The sequence below is a fragment of the Corvus hawaiiensis genome, chromosome 1 (assembly GCF_020740725.1).
Source record: "Corvus hawaiiensis isolate bCorHaw1 chromosome 1, bCorHaw1.pri.cur, whole genome shotgun sequence".
In the NCBI taxonomy this organism is placed as follows: Eukaryota; Metazoa; Chordata; class Aves; order Passeriformes; family Corvidae; genus Corvus; species Corvus hawaiiensis.
Window position 1 is genome coordinate 52,067,836 of NC_063213.1, and position 26,059 is coordinate 52,093,894.

Genomic DNA, 26,059 nt, shown 5'->3' on the forward strand with positions numbered 1-26,059 from the left:
GCATTGTTGAATTGGTAGGCTGAAGCTTGAAAAGCAAGAAAGTTGATCAATTCCCAAAAGAGATTAGGGCCTTTCAGATCTTTCAGGACCTTTCAAGTCGTCTGGGAGCTCAGTAAAACTTGAAACATTTGCTTAATTTCTCTGCCTGAAAGATTGCAGTTGTGGGTGTGAAGGTTTTGGGCACTTCAGACTGCTTTGTGGGTTTGTTTTCATTTTGGTGAGTTGCTGTTGTGAACAAAAGATTTGCAGTTTGGTTGGTGGTAGTCTTTTAAAGGGGTCTTTTACTGAACCTCAGAAAAAGCATTATGAATTAGACTATTACATTTTTATAGGTGAAAAGAGCTAAAGCAATTTGAGAAGAGGGAGTCTAGGCATGTTAAAGAACTGTATAACTTGGAAGCAGGACCAGCATTTTACAATGTCTAAATATTTTGTTGACTAGGCTGGTAAAAAGTGTGAAAAGAGACAAATTTGGAAGGATAATTAGTGAGGATCAAGATGAAATACTAGCTGTCAGGAAGCAGAAAGTATTTTAAACTAGTGTTAGCAGATGCCTCAAGTATTACTCTTCACAGACAAAAGGGAAATGTGTGTGGAGATAATCCCAACTCATGAGAATGTAAAAGGGATAGAGTGATAGGAAATATAAAATACACTGATTATTGATGTAGTTCTTTTCTTCTCTCTTTGCAGAAGACAGAAATGAAAGCTGTATGAGTCCTTGCAGGTAAAAGGTTATGTAATTATTCAAACATACCTGAATTGTTAGTCTAGAAAGTACATTGACTGTCTAATCTAGGAATTGTCATTTGGTTTCCAGTAGGAGAACAATGTATTTCCTTAGTGGCAGCTAGTTTCTTAGTGACTGTTTCCCCCTCTGCACCCTGTACCTTTCAATTAAATCCCCGGCTGTGTCAAGAAAATGGAGGTAAAATGAAACAGCAGTCATTCAATGGTTACAAATAATATGCTTGCCTTTATCTACACACTCAATGGGCAAAAAGATATGATAAATGCTCTTGCACCCACATAGGTATCATATTGTTCTCATAGCATGGGACAAGCAGAAGGCAGCATGACCCACTACGTAGCAGAGATGGAGCAAACCAGGTGGATCTGAGGTCACACACAGCAGACAGCTTTGCTGTCTGGAACTGTCACTATTTAAGTCTCCTACTCCAACTCACCATTTTCTGTAATGCACATGTAATGCCTCTGTCTCTTTCAGTCCTTCAGAGGTAAGAGGTTATCTGAGAGTATATTTGGGGGAAAATAGCAAATATGAACATCTGCATTCCAAATGGTCACAATATTCTGCAGTGTAACACTCGCAAATTCCTTTTATTGCTTACTTTCAAACAAAAGGAAGCAATCCAGTAGTAAATATTTGACAGAACAAGGAAGAAAACAAATACACAAAAATTCTTGATATAGGATCAGACAAATGAAAAGATGCAAATGTATGTGATCCATTTTTCAGAGCAAAACATTTCTGTATGATGTCTGGTATAACTAAAATTGTGAAAACTTGAAGATCTTTTATATATTTTATACACCTTACATATTTTCAGCTAATCAGAACTGCTTCTTTATTGGCTATTTTATGTGAGTGCTGAATAGCAGTCCCTTTTTGTAGCTTTTTTTTCCTGCAGCAGCTACTGAAGTCTTCATTTACACTGCACAAATTATCCTTAACAGCAGGTAGGAAGCAATCAGCAAGGTGTAGCTGGCAATAGGTCTATTTTCATTACAAGATGGAGAGAGCCAGGGGACATGACATTTGTCCAACATAGTCAGGGAGGACTCTTTTAGGAAAATCAGCTCTGGATAATTGTAGTCTTGCTGAGGAGAAATTGAAAGGGGGAATGTGGGAAAGTGTGTGGTTGTTTTGTTTGGATTTTTCTTACTTTTTCTCATTAAGGTAAGAAAAAGACAGAAGTAAGAAATAATTCAAATCCTTTAAAAACTTCCTACAGTGTCATAAAATACATATAATTCTCCTGCTCTTGAGTACACTGAGCGTTTCAGAGCACGTCTGTGAAATGATTTCACAGTGACTCATTAGTAGAACTGTTAATAACAAATTTGGAGGAGGAGAGCATGAGGATTTTGGAGATGAAAGAGAGCCACAGCTAGTGCAGTTATATCACACTGGATAAATTTTTCAAACAATAGTAAAATAAGACAGAGGTAAGACGGAAATGGGCTAAATCATAATGACCCAACTTTACATGCAAAATTGAGACACACAAATTCAGAAACCAAATGTGTCCCAGAGTGTCCCTTGAAGGTGATTTCGGTCCCCCAAAGTTCTTAATTATCTTTCGAAGGAGACCATTTTCTCTTGAACTACAGTGGTAGGAATTTTCCCCATTATATGTTATTATTTCTTGTTTCAGTTCTCCTTTGAGTAATCTCTCTGTTGCCTCCCTTCAGTAAGCAGGAATGTTGTATGCTTTTAAGTATTTACTGAATGTTTTACAAGGAAATATTTTTTCTAGGACTGTAAATACAAAGAACTCCTCTAAGCAAAGGAATACCCAGCAGGCTGTATTTTCTTTCCTTTTTAAATAATACATTTGCTTGCTACTGGCCTTGGAAATAAACTTCCTCCTTTACCACGGAATAAACGTATCTTGTTAAGTTCCAGAGTAATAACTCTTTTGTTTTTTCATACATAGTCAAGAAAAATTCCTAATATAGTGAACACTGTAAACTCAGACTTGAATAAAGGCTACCATCTTTAGCTAAAATTACTAAATATAGAGGCATCTAGATAAATTCTTATATATAAGTATACCTTAAATGTAATCTTCTTAAGAACATTGATATTTGCAATTTTTTACCTGAATAAAATCCCTGTAATAGAGATGAACTGATGCCTTTGTCAGGGATGGTGAAATGAAATATCACTGCTTGCTCCAGAAGTCTGCAGCACAGCAGGACATTGAACCCTTCTCTTCCAAGTCCTAGGTTAGCACTTGAACCACGGGAGAAACTTTCCTCCATCTTCAGGGGATTATACCTGTAAATGAAAATGGAAAGGAAAACACATCAGTCCACATCTCTTCACACATCATTCACCTCTCAGAACCTGAGGAAAAGGACACTGTCAAGCTTTCTCAAGGAAATTGTCTCTTTTGACTTTTTTCTGGGATGTAGAATCCCAGGTCTTTCCCAAGTACCTAACAGTTAACTGAGACATATGAAACAAATGAACATTGGATGGGCAAGTTAAGTTGTTGCAAAATAATTTTTCTAAGGATTTGAATTTATGTTTAAACTCTAAAGGCTAGGATATGTAATGGCTAGATCTTAAACAAATACATAAAATATTAACATCACTTCAGAAAACTCGAATGAAGTACTTCTCCCCATAGAAGACACAGTATACCTTCAAGTTCCATAGAGTAAGAGGCATGGAGAAGAGTTGTAAAGCTGGGTGAGGGTAGAGGGAAGAAAACAAATAGAGAAGAATAGAGCCAACCCCTGTCTTATCTTCATGGAAAATCTCCAAGTTGCCCTGAACTGTTGGCCCGAAATGCTGGTTCACTCCTGATTTTAGAAAACGATTATTCTCAGATCAACACTTTTTGTTGTTTGGTACTGGATGACACACTAGGGTGAATACCCTTTTAGGCTCTTTCAAATGCCTCAATGCCAACTGGGCATTGCAGAAATTCATGCTGTCCAATATTGGACAATTAAAACTCAAAAAATGAAACAGGCCTCAGTCTCACTGTCTCCATGTCAATTCTGAACAACGGGGAGAACTCAAGTTCCAGATTCACTTTTTTTAGTTGATTAATTTATCGATATATTTTCCTTTAATTTTTCTGCATCACAATCTCACTGCCTAAGGCTTTTCATGGTATTAAAAACAACCAAGTATCACTCACCTCACTTGGCAAAGAAGACTAAGCAAGGACGGTGCACTTCTAACCCTTGATCCTCAGTCTGATCATATCTCCAGACTACACTATCTCTATGGTTCTATAGAGATACTTCATCAGCATGAAATTGTTACACAATAAAGCTTCTTGCTGCAAATATACACCAAAACATTCCTTCACATGTTCCCATGAAAACAGTTGGTATTTCACAGACTAAATTTCTCAGATCTAGAAATCTCAGTCAAAATCCTTGAAAATAAAGATATCGAGCATGGTTATTTTGAAATTAGGTGGTTTTCAAAATTGCTGTAGTCACAGACAAAGATTATGTTAGGAAACTTCAGCGGCTTCATTCACCGAGGAATGTATGTTCTGATCTGGGCTCTCCCAACCTCAAATACTCATTAATACAGGGTGTGTGTTCTCTTCTGTGCTCTCTTTGTCGCACAAAACAAGGAACGTGTAAGAAAATAGTGAAGAGAAAAAAAGGGTTTGAGTTGAACACTGAACTTTCCAGTTAATTATTTTCTTGTAGCACTGTATTAACTTAATTCTATGAAATGAACCAATGGCAGAAGACATAGCTATAGCTAAACCTGTTAACTTTAATTTCTATTTAATTTCCAGGTGAAAAGAATTTTGTTCTCACTCCTTGCCAACTGACTTAGGTTAAAAGCTTCTTTATGTACTTGAGTTGGTACAGCAAATTTAACTCTTTACTTTCATACTTGTTGTGATGTACATCTCTTGCTGCACTACAATATACCCTTTGTTGTACCAGTTTAAATATCATCCATACATGAAAGGCAATGAAATTCTATCAGCAAGTTTCTTTTTCTGAAAGCAGGCTGTGTTGGAACAAAATCAAAGAAGAAAATAAACCCATCCTGCTCCTCTCCAGCTTTCTAAAACTTTCTCAAGTTCTGGAAGATGGGAGAGAAATGCAATTAAAACAATCCATTAAGTGCTTTATTTGCCACCTGCCATTCATTGAATACCTGCTGATAAAAGTGAGTTTTTTAACTTGCAGATTTGTCCTGATAGACTGGAATTATGAAAGTTCACAAGTGCTCCAGGAGACACATGAGGATAAATATAGATTCAGTCAAATCAAATCAAATTTGGCAATAAAGACGTAAGAAGTGAATTACTTTTAGCTTGCCCCAAGTTGTTTAACAGAACCAGGACACTTTATGAAGGCAGTTTTGTTTAAAAAATGCAGAAAGCCTTGTACTGTTCAATTCTTCTGTTACTCTGTTAGCTATACAATTCACAAGCTGTTGCATTTTTCAATAGGTATTTTATCCAAAACTTGTCATATGTTCAGAGGTGCTTAGATAATGTTATTTTAATTAAACTTTTTAACTGTCACTTTTTATGCTATAATATATTTGTGACGTAGCTACATTAAATATTCCTATCCTTATATCAACATACTCACTGGCCAATTTCAGTGAAGGTGTGTGTCTGTACTAGCGTTTTATTTTGGATATTCCCTGCTCTCCTGAAGTGAATGTCCCAGCTGTTCCACTTTACTTTTCTGTGGGTTGCACAGGATTTGGTTCCTTCTGAACAAAACTGGCTCAGAGTTGAAGGTACAGGAGTGCTGTCACCTCATGGCACTGGACAAGAGCAAGCCTGAGGCAGCCAATCTCCCTACATCCCACTCCATTGTTTGTAGTGTGAGTGTGATCATCAGGTACTCAAGACAGGTAATTTGCCTCATATATTTATTTTTGGTGAGTTTTACAAATAGTGTAGCTTTCTACATGTTTGTGAAGAGAGAATCTTGTATTACACAGCACTGAAAATGCTGAAAAAAAGGTCCCTTGCTGGATGTCAAAAAAGAGGTTGAGGAGGGGGGAAAAGAAATGTTTTCCATTAGTGTTATTGCTTAGAGATCTTCATGTGAAGAATCGCTTGGTGCACTAGTGAGGTGATATGGATGTGCAAATCCAAGGTAGCTGGGAATGCAAGATTTGAACACTGAGTCCAACTGTTATTGTTAGTACCAGTAATTAAATGTGGCATCAAAATTTTCTTCCTTTTTACATATATCTTTTTCCTCCTTGCTGGTTGCCTCTTACTGTAACTAGAGAAAAAGTATATGTCTTCAAAATGTGAGTATTTTTCTTTTAATTAGAGAGCTTTTATAACCGATTCTCGCACTGTTTACTAAAATGCACTTCATCCTACTGATTAAAGATGCTGGAAAAGCTGTTATCTGCAACATATCTCTATGTCACAAATCCATATGATCAGATAGAGCAGACCAGAAACGCTCTGCTAATGCTAAAGTTTGTGTATAATTGACAGTGACTATTCATCTGACCTTATATGTTAGATCATGGAATTCATTAAAATTCAGAAGTCAAATACATAATGTAAGTTCGAGAATGTAATGTAGTCACAGCCTCAAAACTTAGTTATATAAAAAAAGGGCAATTAAAATTCAGTAGTCAATTTTCATTGCATGTACACTTATGAAACCCTCGTCTTTTGAGGATATTAAACATAGGCATCTTGCGCAGACAGTCATACTGATTCTGATTTTATTTTAATGTTCACCTGAATATTTTCCAATTTTAAGATGATAAATACCTGAGGTCAAAATAGCGACAGCAGATTCTCAGCACCATTGACAAACTGGGATAGTTTGTAAAAAAGCTAGAATTACCCAAGTAAAGTTTATAAAGTGATTTATTTTATATTAGTGTCCTTATGAAGGCATTTACTCGGATTATAATGTCAGCATTTACAACACCAATAAAAATAGGGCTTTATACTACAACAGGCAGTGTTTCATTTTAGTAGATCAGGCAGGTGCAGCATTTTCATTTCAGCAAGTCTTTCTAAAAACAAGGTCACTGTAAAATCATTCCTTGAACAGACAATTGGGAGGGAAATCTAAAATGACCCTTTAAGAATTTTAACTGGGATGTGTAAAGACATTGTTAGGTTCTCAAGTACAATAATTTTGAGTGAAACTAAAAAGTAGTAATTTCTCTAGTTAAATGCTTCAGGTCTGTGATTGACTCAGTTTCTTAATCTTTCATAATGGATGTTAAACAAAAACTAAAATAAAGACAGAGTTATTGTTAATCCACCAATATGATGTTAATTGTTTTTACATGGACCATGCCAAGGATATTTATATATATATATAAAAAAAAGAAAGCAAAATAATTAATGCTAAAAGTTTCTTTTAAACTAAAAAAACCCCATGAAACCTATGTAAAAAGTTGGTGTTTTTTTCCCTCTAATGAAATGAGCTCTTTACATATAAATTATATTGTAATAACAGAGCTCCCTGGTGGAAAAGATTTCCTTCTCCTGCTGGCAAAAATTAAGATAATCACAGATGGCTAATGATCAAAAATACTGACTGACAGCTCTGAAGTACAAGGCATAGATAATATTCTCAGAGCTACAGTTTATTTATACTCAGAACTGGCTTTAGGCACCCACAAAATGTGCATTTGTGATGTCCTATTATAAAGGAGATCTTTTAGCCACCAGTTCCTGTTGCCAAGGTTTTTCCTTAAGACTAAACTGATCTCCATTATTATTTCACCAAAATACTTGTGTTTAAGAGCACCACTTATTTGAAACAATCTGTAACTAGCTGAATTTCCTTAAACATGGAGACATTTTTAGTAGCATTATAACTAAAATACGTATTTTGAGTTCTTAGAAATACTGTACTATACTTCAGGGTTTATATACTGCAGAAGTCAGTGAGGGCAAAGAAAGGGTACTGAAACTCGTTAGTTTCTTGTCTTTGAATGATGGTGTACAAAGTGTCTGGTTTCTTTGGTAGTGCTCAAAAACCTGTAAGGAGTTTGGTCTTGCTCCCACTTAATGTTAGTTGAAATGTTTACCTGATTCAGCCAGGATGGATGAGCTTATAGGTAATTCTAGTTTTCTCAAATGTTTCTTATTTATCGCTTTATGGCTCCCCTAAAAACTTTGCTAAACATTTTGTAGAGTAGAAACCTATCTTTGATTTTAAAGCACTACTGTGCTTTAGGCTTGGGATTGTTAAAACCTTTCAGAACATCTAACATGCAACATCAAATGTTTTCTAATAGAATGTCTGCCTTATTGAAATATAATTTCTAGCTCCTGTAATGTAAATGAAAAGCTGGAAACATATTCCAGACCTATTTAAAAGGTTTGATAATAGGAATGCCAGTTTTAAATATCCCAAAGTATTACCGATTGTGTATGAGCAACATTTCCTATGAAATATGGATATCTGAAAAAGTTTCTGCTTCTTTATCTGTTTAACTTTCAGGTACATATTGAGAAGATGGCGCAAAAAAAGGCAAAGTTCTTTGAACTTTGCTATTGATTTTCTCTGAACTTCAGCAACCAGGAGAGAGGGAGAGAGGAGGAGAGAGAGAGAAAGATACTACTTATGGAAAGTCTATACAAAATTACACCTCACTGGACACCTGTGAATGCAGAAGGGAATTTTCAAAAACCCAAAACTGTAGGAGAACTTACTGCTGGAATTGGCACTTGCTTAGACTATGCAGTTCATCTCCACAAGCAGCATAAACCAGGCTTCATTAGTCACAGAGCTCCCGGAAATACTCGCTTAATAAACCTTTTGATTTTCAACGAAGTATGATTTTTTGGGCATAGGCTAATGATTTTTGTGCTGACAGAAATAACTTTGCTGATATGTTGCGTGGTCTCAGACTTCAATATAGGTTCACATTCTTTTCATTCAAATGTCTGATTGGACCCATGCTATATGAGCTGGAAGCTTTGAATATAAGGAGCACCCATATATCAACACAGCTCCCGTTGTGCCAGAACAGTGTTAATTTTACAATGGCAGGCATGGAGCTGGAGTAATAATTAATACAAACTTTTCCCCATGCACACAATATTTTTGTAGCTATGTTAAACTTCATCCAAACTGAAATTATTTCAGCAAGTAAGTTATTTCTTCTAAACATGTGCAATTTATAAGTAAGTCTGTGATTTACTAACATTCTAGCCATAACAAATTTATCAAAAATGACTTCTTAGAGTAAAACCTGATATACGTTAACAACTCAGAGGTCAGTCATAAAAAAAGGGGAAGGGGAGAGAGAGAAAGGTAGAGAAAGATTGAGAGAAAGAACTTTTTTTTCATAAAGGAGGTTTTAGGAGCTACAGTGGCTTCACAAACCATCACTTTTTAAGAGCATGTTAAGAGCATTCCACCTCTTTTGAAACCCAGTTACAGCTAAGTGAACTATCACAACTAAACTATTTCACTGATCTGAACAACAATAAACCAAAATGAGTAGAAGTACTAAAAGCATGCCTGAGGCAACAGAAACTTTGGTGTTAATTTCCATCTCTTTCAAGTGCATTTGATGAATGATGTGACAAAAGAATCCTAATTAAAGTCGAAATCCTGAATACTAAATAAATTAGAAGTGCCACTACATTCATCTTCTACAATGATAATACTGCCACTTCTACTCCTTCTCTGTGCCCCTTTGCTTACATCTGTGGCAGTAACTCAGCAAAGGGCACTGCCAGCACAGATGGGAAAATGGATACTCTTCCCCAAACAGAGAGATAATAGGACAGGCCTCTTTGTTTCCCTTCACTGCCTTCAATTTACACAAAGAAAGCCTACCAGGGGCATTCAAATTATTTTTAGGTATATATTTTTCCTCTCAAATTAAAACTTGACAAGTGACACTACGCTATCTGGTCTTTACTAGCCCTAGAAAAGTTGCTGTGTTTATGGCCATTAAATTTTTATTTCTTTTATTACTGGAGAATCATTAAGTATATATATACTTGGAGTAATATATAATACTAATGGGTTGGAAAGCAACACTGAAGGGATGAAATTCTATGGCTTGTGTCACACAAGGCAGAGAAGACAATCATAAATGACCTTAAAATCTATGAATCTTTCAAGGAGCTGCCCCATTCAATAAGCAGAGTGGAACATGAATTATGACTCCCGAGAGACATCCTTTCCCTGCTCCCCTTTTGTTCCAGGGAGCAACTCTGAAATACTTCAGGAGAAGTTTATATCCCCAGTATGCCCAAGCAGTAGGCTTGTCTTTTTCCATTCTCTTTCCACTCCTTAGAGAAAGAGGGCTGTCAAGGGAGGAGGCCCTTCTATTCCCACCACAACTACAAAATCTGCTAATGCAAACAAAAGGGGTGCTTCAGTGACTCCAAATCCCATTTGTACTGTCTGTGGCCTGTGACAAGAGAAGGCCTAAAAGGCTGTAGTTAATCAGGAACTCAAAGGGAGCCATGTAGTCCAAAATCTCAGCCACTGACTATTAGTCAGTGACTAATAGTGCCTGCCTGTTAGAAAAAAATGTAAAAACATAATAAACACGTAGTGATACTTCTCCAAATTTTTCTCCCAGCCCATAGCAGTTTATAGTAAATTCTGATTCAGAGTTCATAACTTTGTATTTAATGTCTCATGAGGTACTGCCCATGCACAGAACACGACTTGACTGACATGGTTAAACACTGCAACTGCATAGGTCACACCAAGTGTCTTCTTTAATTTTCTTGCAATGATATTACAGTTCTTGGCTCCTTCTAAACAATGTAGTTTCCTTTGTATTTTCTAAATTATAAAAAAAAAACACTTTCATTTGAGGTTTTAAGCAAGTTTTCAGATTTGTTGTACCAAACTTTTTTTTTTTAGAGGAAATGGAAGAGAGAATTATCTTAACAAAAAAGATAGATTGTCTGCTTGTATCTGTCTGATATATTTTAAGACCTGATTTTACACCTAATCTAGCTCATGACATTATAATGAGCTACATTTTTTGAAAGTACTGTGAATGAAAACAAAGTTTGTGTACATGTGGTATATAATTTCCAGAATTCTTGTCAGTAGGTGAACTTTGCAGCCCTAATTTTCTCCTATGAATTTTGGACTGATGTTTTAGAAAGGACATTTTTTGATCTTAACTGTGATAGTGATCATTTCAGTGATCAGAGTGGATCATTGGGCTAATTATTCTATATAGGTAACTATAGATAGGTTTAATAAATTGCCTAAATAGTAGAGACATGCTGAGACACATATAGTGTGATATCATTTATTGAAGTGCCTATTTTGCACAAGAACAATTAAATATATGCAGCACCAGCTCTTGAATTTTAACTTTGCATTCAGCTACCAACAGTAAAATATTTTATTTCCAATATCACTACAGGTAAAGAAAATTTTCAACCCATCTTTAAAAACACAGAGGATAACTAATTATCGTACTAATTCTCTCTCATACAAACACCCTGTGATACAAGTATGCAACTTGGATTTTCCTCTGTGCTTAAAAACCACAGTTTGACAGTCAAATATCAGACTTCCAATTTTTCCTGGTTTTTGAATGACTTCATAAGACTCATATGTCTTGAGGTGACAGTCAAGGATAAAGAAGGGAAGCAAGAGATGCTTGAAAAAATAAATCGTTGGAACTTGAGAGCTTAGTAATTCACATTTCTGCTTTGTAACAAAAACATTAACTGAAGCAGGATGGACTTCTCTAAACTAAGGCAAGAAAAGGACTTGGAAATTTAACTTGCCCTTTTTCATGTACAGTACTACAGAGTTAAACAAAGTCACTGCAAGCTTTCCCTTCTTAGGGATAGACTAGATTGTATTTAGTCTTCACCATCACGTTGACTTCATTACCAGTGACCTTGATCCTTTCTGCCACTGTCTGCTGTGATCCCTGGGGATTAAATGCTCAAAGGTTATAGACTTACATACGTGTATATGAGTTGTCATCTCCGGATTCTTAATAATTGATTGTCAAAGCACTTTTGCACCATGCACCTTGCTTGTTTTGGCAGAACAAGTGCCCTTTCTCAGCTCGATGTTCAGCTACTCTTCTTTAGGGTCTGTGAGTGTCAATTGGTGCGATAAAGCGTAAAAATACAAGCTTGTCAGTAATGACCCAGTTGGTAGCCATCAGAATACTTGGCTAAAAAGTCAGAGAAAGCTTTTCAAGTTCTTGTGCTGGTTTTTTTGTGTTTGTTTTTTGGTTTTTGTCTTTTTCCCTGGGACTTTTGAAAAATGTAGCAGAAACCATTTTCATTAAGAGAAGTCTAAATTTGACAGAGAAATTCAAAGGAAAGTATCCTCTTCAAGAGCTAGAGAAGAAAAATGTATTCTGGTCAATATTTCCAAACATGAAAGTGATCTTCAACAAGTTGTAAAACTACTACTGAGCCAAAAAAAACAATAATTTAAAAAGAAAAATTTATGTCAGGTCTGAGATTTAGGTATGCTATGAACATATAAATATAGGTTGCTAGGGTTTTTTAAAGTTTTTTCGTTAAAACTTTTTGTTAATTTTGGTTAGGTTTGTTGGTTGGGTTTGGGAATTTTTTTTTTAAACTGTCCTATTTTCTGTCCTATTTTCAGTGGTTTTATTGAGGATTGTTCATGCTAGTGAAGACCAAATTACATAAAACTAGTGGCCTTTTATGTTGATTAAGCTTAGAAAACAACGTTAACTGAACACAATAATTTGTTAAATTTGTTGCACACACCAGGCAGGTAACAATAGGTTTTATAACACAAGTATTTTTTTCAAGAGGTTTAGTGTCAGTGACATAGAGGAGCATCCTTTCGTTAGCAGACAATGTTTTCTGGAGTTGTAGTGTGCTATTGTCACCGTAAGACAAATCAGTAATGTATTGGACAGAGTAAACTGTTCCTGTTGTGTAATGCTTCCCTATCTCTCTAAAGACTTAGAACATCTTTTATCACAACAGGGGGAAATTTGGATCTTTTATCAACTTGTTCAAAAAGCATTCCATTTAAATAATGTGTCTGGAACTGTAGTCTATGGCGATAATCAGTAGCTTATTAACCTTAATCATAACAACACATTATCACTATTTGGTTTCACGTTGACTAATTTGCAGAACAATGGGGAAAAGCACACTCAGCCCATAAGACTGTTCCTAGTTCTTGGCACTGTATAAATATAGTGACCCTCACTTGAAATGTCAGAGACTTGAGAAAAAGCTGTATCATATGATGAAGGAAGAGAGTCAGGGAAAAGAGGATCATGTAATCAGAGAGTTAGTTAAAAAGTAAACACTTGTTAAACCTCTGGACAAAGTGAGACCATCATCAAACAGATACCTAGAGAACAGAATAAAGGTCAGTTACCTTTTATCATGTTTGTGTAGCTTCAGTTAAACTAACAAGCAGCAGCATGTGCTTAGGGTCATAGTTAAACACTTTTGCCTTGATAAATGAGCTGTGTATTAGGTGCTTCCCTTTCAAGAACATGGCCATATTGGAACTCTGATCTACAAAAAAAAAGACATCAGAAAAGGAAGCAATTTACCTGGGGGCAGAAATCAGTCATTTCAGGTGGTAGAAGGAAATAGTAACATGTAAAACAATAAAATAATGAGTCAAAACAACTAAAATGAAGCAGAGAAACCTCAAAAATAAAACCCATCACTTCAATTTTGGGGAGTGAAATTGCAGAATCCTTTTCTTTCCGGATTTCTCAAAATCACCAAATATTCTTTGTCTTGAACTATTTCAGTGTTGATGATATATTTCCTCATAATTGCACACTTCTTATGAAAATTCTAGTTCTTGATCCTGATGATTTTACTATTTCATAGGAGCCACACATAAACCTACTGCTAAGGAAGAAATAAAACCATAAACCTTACAAGGGATTTAGACGTCACCATCCTCAGAGGAGGGCAGGTAGATGAATAAACAGCACTTTCTAAAACCATGCTATATGGTGTATAGACCATGCTATATAAAAGTTTCACTGAGTTCATTCAAAAAAGGAGTTTTTAGGGGTATTAATTTCTTAGATACTGTAGGACTACAATATCTTCAGTGGGGAAAAAATGCTAGAACTGCAAAGTACATCTTAATAGCATTACAACAAAATAAGTTCAAGAAATTTAGGTTCTGTATTATGAAAATAATGTTCCTAAAATTGTTTACAAAAAAAATTTAGGCGACAACACCCCAAAATTCATTACAACCAGTTCTACTATATTAAACTAGAAGAAACATGAGAACCTTCTGCCTTTTCACTGAATTATGTTATGCCACTGTACCTCTTTAAATGTATACTGCAGCTTAATAATTAGTGTCATAGCATAGCAAAGTTTCATTGCATGATTTGCACTTCATAGGAAAATGTGAATGTGCAAACTTCAATTGGCCAGAGCATTCACACAGAGTAAGATTCTACTACAGGCTAAGCTTTTTAATGGTCATAGAATCACAGAATGGCTCTGGTTGGAAGGGACCTTAAAGATCATTAATTCCAACCTTCCTGCCATCGGCAGGGACATGTTCCACTAGACCAGGTGGCTCAAAGTCCCATGTAGCCTGTCCTTGAACACTTCTAGGGATGGGGCATCCACCACTTCTCTGGGCAACCTGTTCTGGTGCTTCGCCATCCTCATAGTGAAGAATTTCTTCCTTATGTCTAATCTAAACTTGCCCTTCTTCAGTTTAAAGCCATTACCCCTTGTCCTACAAGTACATGTAATAAGTACCTCTCCAACTTTCTTGTAGACCCCCTTTAGGCATTGGAAGGTGCCAGACCTTTCTCTTCACCAGGCTGAACAACTTCAACTCTCTCAGACTGTCTTCATAGGAGTGGTGCTTCAGTCTTCTCATCATCTTCATTAGATCCACATCCTTCTTATGTGGGGGCCCCACACCTGGACAATGCTTCATTGTACCTGTTTCTATGATAGAGAGACTGGCAGCAATATGTTTATGCTTTGATAAGAGTTCAAAAACTGTTTGCTGTAAATCACAGTAGGATATCACTGTCACAGTGGCAGTGGTGCTACAGCCATGAATGTTAAAAGGTCATAAAATATTTTTTTAGTAGATCAGTTTTTAAAGTTGAAAAAAAATATAGACCAACTCTTTTTCAGATGTCATACACAGTGAGTCATAATATATTCAAAAATTTCTATAAAAACCACAAGCATTTGTTCTTCCTTCAGAACAAATTTGTTTTAGTTTCCTTCTCTATTCTTCTTATGTTCAATCAGAATAGCAAAACACATGAAAATTTCTAAAAATATCAAATCAGTTTGAAACACTGTAGTCCATGTTCTGATATTAGAAGATTTGAAATTATAATGGAGAGTATTTCACCAAAAATTTATTTGGCACGTGTCACTGCCTTAGACCACAATTATGTGGTAAAGTATCTGATAAAGATCTGCAGAGATTTGGGTTCTAAATCTGCTAGGCACTAGACAGTAAAAAACCCCAGTAATTCACACAAGCCATGGGATAGGACCGAGAGAGAAATGTCTCACATATACTATACATGAAAGGACAATGATTCCACAAAAAAATTTAGCTTATGCCATATAAACAATCTTCCAGATTCAGGACACTGGAAGCAAATATCCATGTATATATACATATTTTTATCTTCAAAATATCTATATATTTAATTTATATTGCTTATAAATAAACAAAGAGTTGCACCTAAAACTGTATCTTCATTTCATAGCAGTGATTAAATTTATCAATTATTTTGTAAAAATGTAGCTTAGAAATTCAAGAATTTGAATTTTACTGAAAAGTGTGCTGTGAAGAGATTCCACTGTTAATGTAAGTATGATGGTCTGTTTCAAAATAATGCAGAAAATGTATCTGATTTTTGCATTATTCTAGGTAAATATTGCCCATAAAATTCAATGACTATTGAGACTTTACCTATGTGGCAAACAGTAAATATAAAAACTGAAATTAACTTTCTGTGTGTTATTTGGTGTTTTAAGATAAACAGTGGAAACACTTAGGTGTAAAAAAAAAAAGCTGATCTTTTCTCTTATCCTGCTGACTGTTAGTCTTTCATCACACATTTTTCTTATGCAGCTGAACAATATCAGTTTAGTACATAAGATGCAACCATGTCTTCACTTAATAAAGAGATAATATTTTTATTCAGCATTTATGTTGATATTTTAAGTATCATGCACACTGCTAAGTAGTCATAAGATCAAATGCACTTTGGCTTAGTTTCCATATAAAAATTAGAATGTGTTAATTTTATTACCACTCTGCCAACATATTTGAAAGCATATTAATGAGTGTTAATGTCATATGCTTAGCCAAAAGAATTCCTGAAGTCAGAGTGCTGTTTTATCTGCTTTAAAGCTTTAGTAATAAGGAGTTGAATAGGTATTTTGATAAGTATTTTATATCCTGTTAGCCAATAGTTGAATACAATTGAAAAATCTCCTACTGTGTACACAGAAATTATGCTGTATTTTGGTAAAACAGTAAACTTGATGATAAAAGTGACTGAATTACAATAGAATCTATCAAAAATATCCAGACAAACACAGAAATAATTATATTACTCAGCTGAAGAATTTTCCATTTGTCAAGATAAACATTCTCGAGTTTTTATTTGGTTTATTTTAAGAAATTCCAACCAGTTTGGATAATTAATTACATGGAAATCACTATGAAACTATTTAGGTTTCCTCTAACAAAATATTTCATTTTTTTTTCGTGCAATTTTTTCAGTCCCGTAAGAGACTGAATTAATCAAGGAATTAGATGAGAAATGGAAGTTTCTGTTTTAGAAAACAGAATGGCAGCTAGACAACAGAAAACAGATGCCAATTATTTGCCAGTGTCTGCGGTAGAACAAAATATTTCATGACATTTACTTTGCCTTAGCAAGGCTGCCGTTGATGTCAGTCAGCAGGTTCAGAAAAGAGGGTCCATATGATCTAGGATTGAACAAAAATTCTACACTTTGGTAAAGATGACAAGATAAAAAATGCGTAGTTCTTTTTATAGAGTCAGCTAAAATAGCACAAGCTGAAATAATACTCTCTTACTCTGTAAAACCAGAGCTGTTTAATAAACTAAGTGAAAACAGAATTTGCACTTCTTGGACTTAGAAGCCACAAAATAGGATTTGTTTTGTCACACATTAAACGGGAAAGAATTCAAGCTGTGCAATAGAAAATAAAATATTTTGTCAGTACATTGGCTATTTTTATTTTCCCTGAGTACACATTTGTAAGGTGGGCTAGTCTTTATCATGTGCCATCCAAGGGAACCAGGAGCTAGTGCCATGTTGCTTACCTTTAACACACCAAATCAACATGGTATATATTAATCATAAAAAGCAGACCAGCAGTAAATAATTCTGTTAAGCTAGGAGCTAGGACAACAGTTAAAACTTCCAGTTTGGACCTGTAACATTTTTTATGTAGCAAACACCCTAATTAGATGATTACACTGACAAAACATGGTATACTGTTTGTGGTTTACCTATTATATTAACATGAACTGTACAGATAAAATGCTTTCTGGAGATGGAAACTGTACTCCTGTTAGGAAACTGTCGGCATCGTTCTTCCAGCCAGATATTTCTTGCACCAACTAAGTCTTAGATTAAAGGCAAAGAATGCTCACCCAAACAAGAGTGTCTTGAAAAACAATGCTGGTAATGGAAGATAATGCAGCTGAATGGTTACTTTTTGTGCAGGGCTATATATACAACACAAAAATCCATGAGAATCCACAAGGGAGAAAAAAAATGCTGCATTTGTTTACATCTGGTCTTTAAAATAATTACAGAACATAATACTGTCATTTCATATGGGAATATCTGCTACCTGTAATATCTGTAATATCTCATGTTCTTCCCTAACGGAGGGGCTCAGTGTAACAGTGTAACCAGTGGAGGTCCAAGCATGTTTAGCAATGGGAAAGGAGTTGCATGTGACCTACCAAACACTATCCTTCACATCAGTCCTCCTGTCCTGACTCAGGAAAGAGATGTCTGTAAAGGCCTTTTTAACCACATTGTGTCTTCAGTTCAGCTTGTACTTTTGGAGCCTTTCGTTACTGTGGGCCTGCCACCACTCTGTCAGTGATAACACTTACAGCCTCAGTCCATTTGCCTCTTTACATTCCTCCCCCTGAAATACTGATAACTTTAAAGTGTAATGATATCCCAAGTATACCATACCTCAACCACCTCACTGAGTACCAGATGATAAATCACCAAGTCTCATTCTAAAAACTGTTAGCACAAAATTCTGGCAGTCACATAAATGCAAAACATAAATACCTACTGTTTTGGTGGCTGTGCTGCTGAGAGATTAAGTGGAGATAAGTGCCTGTGAGATTTTAGCAAGGTTTTCTCGGGGTCAACACACATTTTGAAATGAGTCAAAACACAGAGAACAAAATAGAGGAACAGTGCAGCTCCAGGATGACATCACTGCAACACAGCGCCCCAATTCTGTTAGTAGCTATTTCACACATTCAAACTTTTCTGCAGTTTTAATTCACTGTTTTTTGGGGTTTTTTACATGGTTATTGAAGTCTGCAAAATATACTTTACTGAGGTTTTTTTTCTGAACGTACCTGCTTTCCCATAATAATAATAATCTTCACAGTCATTTTCATTTATATTTTAGAGAAATGGAATTCATAAACTTTATAATATTGACATTCCTGGCAAAAAAGATTCACCTAAGCATGTGAAGCATGTTGTGCTATGACTTTATCTAGAAAAGAAGTTTTTGTTAGGAAAAAAAAGGTGGCTTTTCTATTAGTCATGAATTCCTGCTATAAAGAATCGATCTTCACTTGGCACATTTCTTTCAAATTAAGCGAGGGCTAAGCAAGACTAACACACCCTCCCTGAATGATGAGCCAGCATGCTGAGGAAGAAAGGCTGAGAGGTGGAGAATGACTTAATGATGTCATGGGGAACGCACTGCTGTGGCCCAATAGTACATCTTTTACTCCTGTGAATAGTTCCACTGATTTCAGTTGAATAGTCCTGCAGGATTAAGGCAGCGATTCATAAATGTTTTAAAACAAGGCCAAAGCCCCAGTCATATTTTAAGACTCAAAGACAGGGTAGTTTCTATCTAACCTAATAGATCAGAACCTCCACTTGCTCATTAGCTGAGGACCTCTGCCCTCCTTTTTAGGCCCAATTTTCTCAGATAAGCTGTCAGATGGAATCTGCTGCAAGTGTACACAGGACAAATTCCATGTCATTAATGGAACAGGTGTTTAATGATTTTGGATGCATCAAGTTTACCCAGCTTCTTAAAAGATCTCTTCTCATGTATAATAGTGGCTGCAACACCAGGGATCATTTTCAGAGAAGGTTGGCACCTCCCAGTCTATCAAATCATCAGCTTTATGTGCTTGCCTGGTGAATTTATTCAAAGAGATTTTAAAATTCTAAAGTTAAGAAGCTAAACAGTGTTTAGGATTCGTATTGCTAGTACTTATGGGGCAGTACTTCAGCCTCCACTGAAATCAGTAGAGTCTTATGTAAGGCCACAAAGAACTTGGACTCATTAACCGTAATATGAAACTTTCACACAAGCAAGATTACATTTTTTGAAGTATTATTTTAAATAAAAGTTCATAATTCAAAAATGTTTTAAATTGTGGATATCTACAATTAACATTTTTTTGTCTATACAGGTATGAACAGATGCAAAATGAAGGTTTTATCACAGTGGAAACTATGCATTTGATGTTTGAATGAAAACCATGCATTTTGACTTGGCACTGGAATTTAGCACAGTTTATTCCCCGATTTTATCCCAGCCACGTTATTTTCCATAGTGGAATAAAAGTGAAAGGGTTTAGCAGAATGAGCTTGTCAAGTTACATGGCACCCTCACAGAAAGGAATGGGAAGATGAAAGAAAAGTTCCTATACCAGGATGGGAAAGACTTATTTTGAAAAAAACTTTTTCATGAAAACATAGATAAAAAGAATAAGAGATTTTCCAAGCAAAATTAGGTCAACTGCATTTTAAACACTAAATCTCACTCAAGGAGGAATGAAGAGTTGTCATGTTTCTGTTACAGCTACTAATCTCTGATTTTATTCAGGTTTTTGTGTTAGTGTGAAGGATCTTTGCTGTCAAGAGCAAGCGGATCCATATTAAGAAGCCCAGCAAACTTAGACCAAAAGAACAACTTTCTCTTTTTGATGGAGACTTTTTATACTCTAATATTCTGTCAAGTTCCAATTACAGTTCATTCAAAACAATATTAAACAGGTGGTCTCTGTGCAAGGAAAATTGTCACAATGAGTTGAGAAACAATCTTTTTAACAGGACACCATCCAGGTACAGATAGAAGTCCTGAAGGCAGCTACTAAGGTTGCATACCAGTGAAGAACAATGCACACCCATCTCCCAGCAGCTTCTTGCAAAGCCTTGCTGCTTAACACAAGCTGCTAATGATCTATAAGCCAAGTGACTTTGGCCACGGGTAATTGAGGTGTCCAAGCTATTTTTGGGTATACCAGATTGCCTGTGGTGGCAACCAGAGATGGCAACTATTCAGCCATCACAGCTGAAATCATTGATATTCACTTGCCAACAAATAACCACTTGGTCCAAGAAAGCACTTTACTGGGTTTCTAATAGGGGAGACTCCACAGAGGCTAAATAGCATTTTAGACAATCTAGGACTTTTGATACTTCCCCACAATAATGGCAGATACAACTCAAGGTCTAACATACGGGAGAGATAAAATGGCACTTTAAACCTATGTTTAAGTATCTTAAATCTCTATCTCTGCACCAGACCAGATGACAGAGTAGGTGGGAAGCTAGTGGGCCCAGTGGTAGGTATATTCTCAGGCATCAATTTATACCAATGACACATCCTCTCAGATGTCACAATGAAAGAGTTATTTTGCTAGTAAGACAGCCATCACTTTCGCTCATAATGTGTCTCTTTGTTTAATAAACTTAACATGAATATATGGTCCCACTATGTAGGACTGAACAATCTTCTTTTCTCCTCTCAAAATGTTTAGCCTGGACACTTGACTTCTGTCTTTGATTTTCTATTTGAGGGTCTGTATAAAGAACTCTTTCAGACAGCTGGAGTATGTAGGTGAAATAGCTGATATAGGATAGCATGCTGTATCATCATTCTTTTTCTTTGAGCTTCCCAATATCACCAGTGGTGAAGGAATTTGGAATATCTGAGTAAACTAATTAGGACCTAATTAGTATTATGAAGGGTTTTAAGACCCTTTGCCACTCACAAGCAGTTCTACATAGCTGCCACCTCCTGTTGCATTTCTAGCTCACTAGGATTAGGAATCTCTTGCAGCAAAAGAAATGTATCTGCAAGAGGCAGCTACACTATGTGGACCCTGAACCTTAGTATGAGTGAGAAGGTCCTGAGTAATGACCTTCACATTTAGAAGGTCCAGCAAAGTGGTGGCAGCTATATCCCACATATCAGCTCCTCTAACATCCTAATTTAATAGGTACTGTGAGACCGTGTATCTAAATTTTCAGTGTGGAAGAATATTGCCCTAGATTGACCCCGAGTTTGGCAAGGTCTGGGCACAGAAAGACGTTTTTGTGAGAGGCAGCCCCAAAGCTGAGCTGACAATGAAGCAGGAGCTGCCAGTTCCCATATGGGTTTTGGGTGTTATTTCTCTCCTCAGAAGTAACAGGCTGCCTCAAAGTAGCTCCCACAAAGTTCTGAATGCAGATACTGGCCATTTTGTGAAGTCTAGACCCTTGTTACATTGATACACTGAATTTTCTGACAGCAGGAGTTGTTTCTTCCCTGCAAATCAAGAACTTGCCTCTGTGAAAATCAGTAGTTTCCAGCCTTCCTCACCCTACCATGAAGGCAGCACTGAAGTCACAGGGCAACCTGTGACAGGCAGAGGACCACCTTCTGTATGAACTCAGTAGAAGCAGACATCTTTCCTGTTTAAAAACAGTATTCAATTTGCCTCCTCACAGACCAAAGGGCTGCTTTGGAACCATTCTCTTACATTGTCATTACTGTTGGGTTTTTTCCCTTGCTTATAGAGAAACAGGAGACAGGTTTCTTGTGCTGATACTAATTACATCAGTGTGAAAAAGATTCCTACTCACAGCAGTGTACTTTTGAATATGGAAAAAAAATATATCTTTTTGTCCAATACAGATGGTCAGCTCATGTTGTCCCTTTTCACCCTGATCATTACCATCCTCCACCCAAATAAGAATATTCTTAGCCCATTTTTCATACTGATCATTGCCATTCTCACTGAAACTTGCCTTTAGAGAACCGAGGATTCTCTTCTTTCCTTTCTTACTTTCCCAGATCTCTAAACTAAACCTTGTTTCACCAAATGTATTGGGCTATGGTTTGGCAGCTGCAATATTTTTGATTTCAAGACTCTCATTAAATTAAAGAAAGTTTATATTTAATATTTACCTTTCTAAATGAAATTTTCTCCTTCATTTTTTAAACAAGAAAAAACATTATGTCCAAGACACATTTTCCCTGAATTGTCCTTTGTCAGACAAAATATCAGTGATCATAGTTACAGACCAAACACAAGTTTTCGCTCACTGTCTTGTAAATTAGGGTAGAAGACCAATACCCCATATGTTTGTCATGGTGCTTGATCTCTGGTTGGAATATGCAACCTTTTCCAAAATATCTCTTAATAGGAGGTCAGCATCATCTCTCTGGCATCTTTCATGAGCAGTAAGTTCTATGTGAAGGTGGAGAAAAAGGAAGCCTCAATCAAAAGGAATAACTCTGAACAATCCCATTTGTAACTTTCCCAGCATTACTATTTTTGCTTGCCAGTATGGGGGCTGGAGGGAATGCAGCAGTTGTTTCCTCATCCCTTCCAGTATGGCACTGAACAGACTTTTCTTTTAACTATGGCACTGATATTAAGAAACAAGTTGAGAGATCACTTTTGTCATATCCCCTCGATGCCAGTGTTTTATTTATAGTTCTCTTCTATGCCAGTGTTTTATTTATGGTATTAAATATACAAAGAGATTATAATGCAGCAAAAAAGGCTGTTATAGAAAAACAGATGCTGTTTTGTCCAAGAGCCATGCTTATGAACAAGGCCACCTGGCTTTATATACACTGACTTTGAACCACAGGCAGAACAGAGACCTTTTCTTTTTCATTATTCAATCAGCTATTTTATCTGTGTCCTACAATGGTGCATATAATACAAGACATTTATTTCTAAGAACTGACATGAATCAAATCTTATCTTATAGGAGAGAGCAGTGTTCTGAGTTTTGTTTTGAAATCGGGCCTGTGAATGTTTTTGCCGCCTCGAAGTACATTAGTATAAAACAGAGCATTTATCCCACAAGTTATTATGTAACCATTGTAAATAATATATAAATACTTCAACTTTATCTTAGCTTAGCACTACTTTTAGTACTGAACTTATTTTATTAGCGTTTTTAATTGGAATTCTTAGTAAATCAATTCCCTACCTTCTCTTCAAGGCAGTCAGCCCCTCCTAGTGGCTACTCCCAACCTGCAGCAAAACACTCCAGGTTTTCCTGACGTTTGTCCTTGGTCTTCGCTAAGCAGAGCAGTGAAGGTGGAGCTGTGAATTACTTTTTCTTCTTAAAATATAGAAGAGAACAGGGAAATCTTTTGTCATTTAAAGTTATTGATGTAAAAAATAAACTGACACAAATTTTTGCATTATTCCTTGCATTAAAGCTTGTCCTACTTTTCATAGCCTGAATATTATGAGTCATACAAATGTGAGCTGTAAGAGTCTATATTGCTCGATTACTCACATTCCTCCCTCTGCTACATCAATACTTTTTGAAGTGTTTTGTAAAGCTGAGCAGTAAAAGCCAAACTATTCCATACACTGAAGGCTGAAAGCCTGAAAAAAAATGCTTGTGGTAATATCCTTCCTTTTTAGATCTTTCCTTCCCTTAATTTCAGCAACGCTGTTCACACAAGTAGTTATGCACATGTTTGTATGCTTGTTGGAGTGGGTCTCTGTCACTCAGCCAGGAACACATTTCTGACAATCTGCCTGGTTTTCCTTCCTCAGTTTTATTGCCTTGCTGGCTATTTCTGCCATGACACTTCACCTGTTGAAACTGCCCAGGGAAGCTTTTGAACAGTACCCCATGTTGTCACTAGAGTTGTGACTACCCCTTTCTTACATATAAACATTATCAAAAAAACACAGAAAAAAAAAAAAAACCAAAGTCATTCTCTCTCCCCTCCTCTCTCCATTTGTATCTCCATAGCTGACTTGGGGAATGTAAAAAAAAGTTTAACTGCTGGCTGCAAGTTATCAGTGCAATAGAAAAAGAGCTTACACAGTGATACGTACGTACTGAATTTATTATAGAAGACCCTGTGCAAAACTTAGTTATCTCTTGATATGTAAATCTTTCTGGAAAAAATTTAAAACCATTCGAGGAAAAGAACATAGGAAGTTTCAGTAAAATCCACTGCCAGCAAGCTATCAACTGCATGTCAGGGTGCTTTTCACCCAGTTTTCAGCAAAGAGCAGAACATCTACTGCCATTGCTCAAGTTACTCCATGTCATCAGCAATTTCCAGATTTTAGGTCTCTATATTAAGGCAGCACTCTCAGTCAACCAGTAAAGCTGTCCTTCTGGTGGCCATCTAAAAGTACCAGCAAAAGTCCCAATTTTCAGAAGTAGGTATTTACTGCTTTGTGAGAATAAGGCACCATGCCAGGCACCTACAGAGAGAGCCAACCCAAATCAATAGCTGGGATCTTAGCAGGAGGTTAAGAACCCATGCACAGCACAGCAAGCAGACAAGACAAGCTTCATTTCTGATATAAATACACAATGCACTGAAGAAAGCCTACAGGCACTGAATCTTTTAGGATCAGTATAATTAGCTTACTCAACTACTTTGATATTGAAGGATACAGCCTAAATGTGCCAAAGCACATAGGCAACAACTAGCAAGAAAATTTCTGTCTCTAGCCCCAGGGAGGGAGAAAATTGTAGGTACTGTGTTTAATATCAGTAAAAGAACATACTAAAGGCTTTTTGAACACCCTACTTATGATTTTAGGAAAAAAACGGGGGGATATCTTGTGGCCTGGGGCAGGTTGCTACAGTTCTTAAGTTCACATAGATACAAGGTTTCCTCCACAACAATATAGATGTTTACATGGACTGGGGTTTTACTGTTAAACAAATTCCCATGACTGGGATTTTAATTTGTGTTGTACATATGAAAGTCATCTGACCAATAAATCTTTCTGTAGTTGACTGCTGAAGATGGCTTCAAGCCAATGCTGGAGAATGTTCACCTGAAAGTAACCCCTTCATGTTTCTGTAACAGCTTACTTTTGATTGAAGAATTATTATTATTTTCTTGGTGCTTTAATCTAAACTGACATCAGGAACTTACTACACTAGATGTTACCTATAAAAACACTAAGAAACAGTCATTAAAAAATATTAGTTTGCAACTCATATAGGCAAGACAGATTCAAATAAAATGCCTTCCGCTTCCTATCACAAACTGAGGTTCAGGAAACAAGTTGAACGAAAATTTTTATTCTTTTCTTTATCAAAAGATTTTCCATCTATTATGGATTATTGATTATATTTCTAGAAATGCTTGAAACAAGGACAACTTGCAGTATTCAATATTTTAAGATTATAAAATATGAAAGAATATTATTCAGTGTTTTAAAAAGCATGTCCCATATTTGAATGAAAATCTGAAATTTTGTAGTTTCCCACAAAATTGACAACCTGCCTGAATTTTGACTCAAGATAATCAAATCAGGCAACACTAGCTGAGGAAAAATAATTGAACAAACAGATTTACATTTTAAGAAAATATGGAACATATTAAGACCATGCATATGGATAATTCTAGAAACTGATGCATAGACTATTAGCTTCTTAAGCTATTGAAAATAATTTTTAAGTCTAGTGTGGTCTCTGAAACCAGCTTTTGGTCCCATCCTGCCTGGATTGTTCAGCTGTTATTTGCTGGCAAAATAAAATAAAATAAAATAAAATAAAGTAATTAAAAAAAAAAAACACCAACCAAACAAAAACAAAACCCCCAAAAAATTTAAAAATACCAAGCTAAGAAAAATCAATTCTATAGCTGTCAGGAAGGCCTGTAATATATTCTACTCTATCCTGGAATCAGAACAATTTCTAAAACAGCAAAATTACAACTGACTCAGAACCTAAAGCTACCCAAATTCAATAGAAATTCTTTTAGTGAGTCTAATGGGCTTTGGGTCACGGCCTCATGCATTAAACTAATTTATACCAAAAAAAAAATCTATTTCCTTTTACTTTCAATTAATC

General features: G+C 36.0%; 1 long non-coding RNA gene across 3 annotated transcripts in view; it reads right to left on the reverse strand.

Annotated features, from left to right (window-relative positions):
* The window catches only part of LOC125326335, a 131,599-nt gene that overhangs the window by 72,202 nt on the left and 33,338 nt on the right, over positions 1–26,059 (reverse strand). For 2 of the 3 annotated variants that reach the window (XR_007203766.1, XR_007203765.1), the window contains exons 5-8: positions 23,204–23,338; positions 14,445–14,639; positions 13,072–13,214; positions 2,847–3,025 (exon numbers count right to left, since the gene is read on the reverse strand). This is a non-coding gene — a long non-coding RNA (uncharacterized LOC125326335). The remainder of the gene's footprint in view (positions 1–2,846; positions 3,026–13,071; positions 13,215–14,444; positions 14,640–23,203; positions 23,339–26,059) is intronic. The other variant, XR_007203767.1, reaches the window with a different exon arrangement.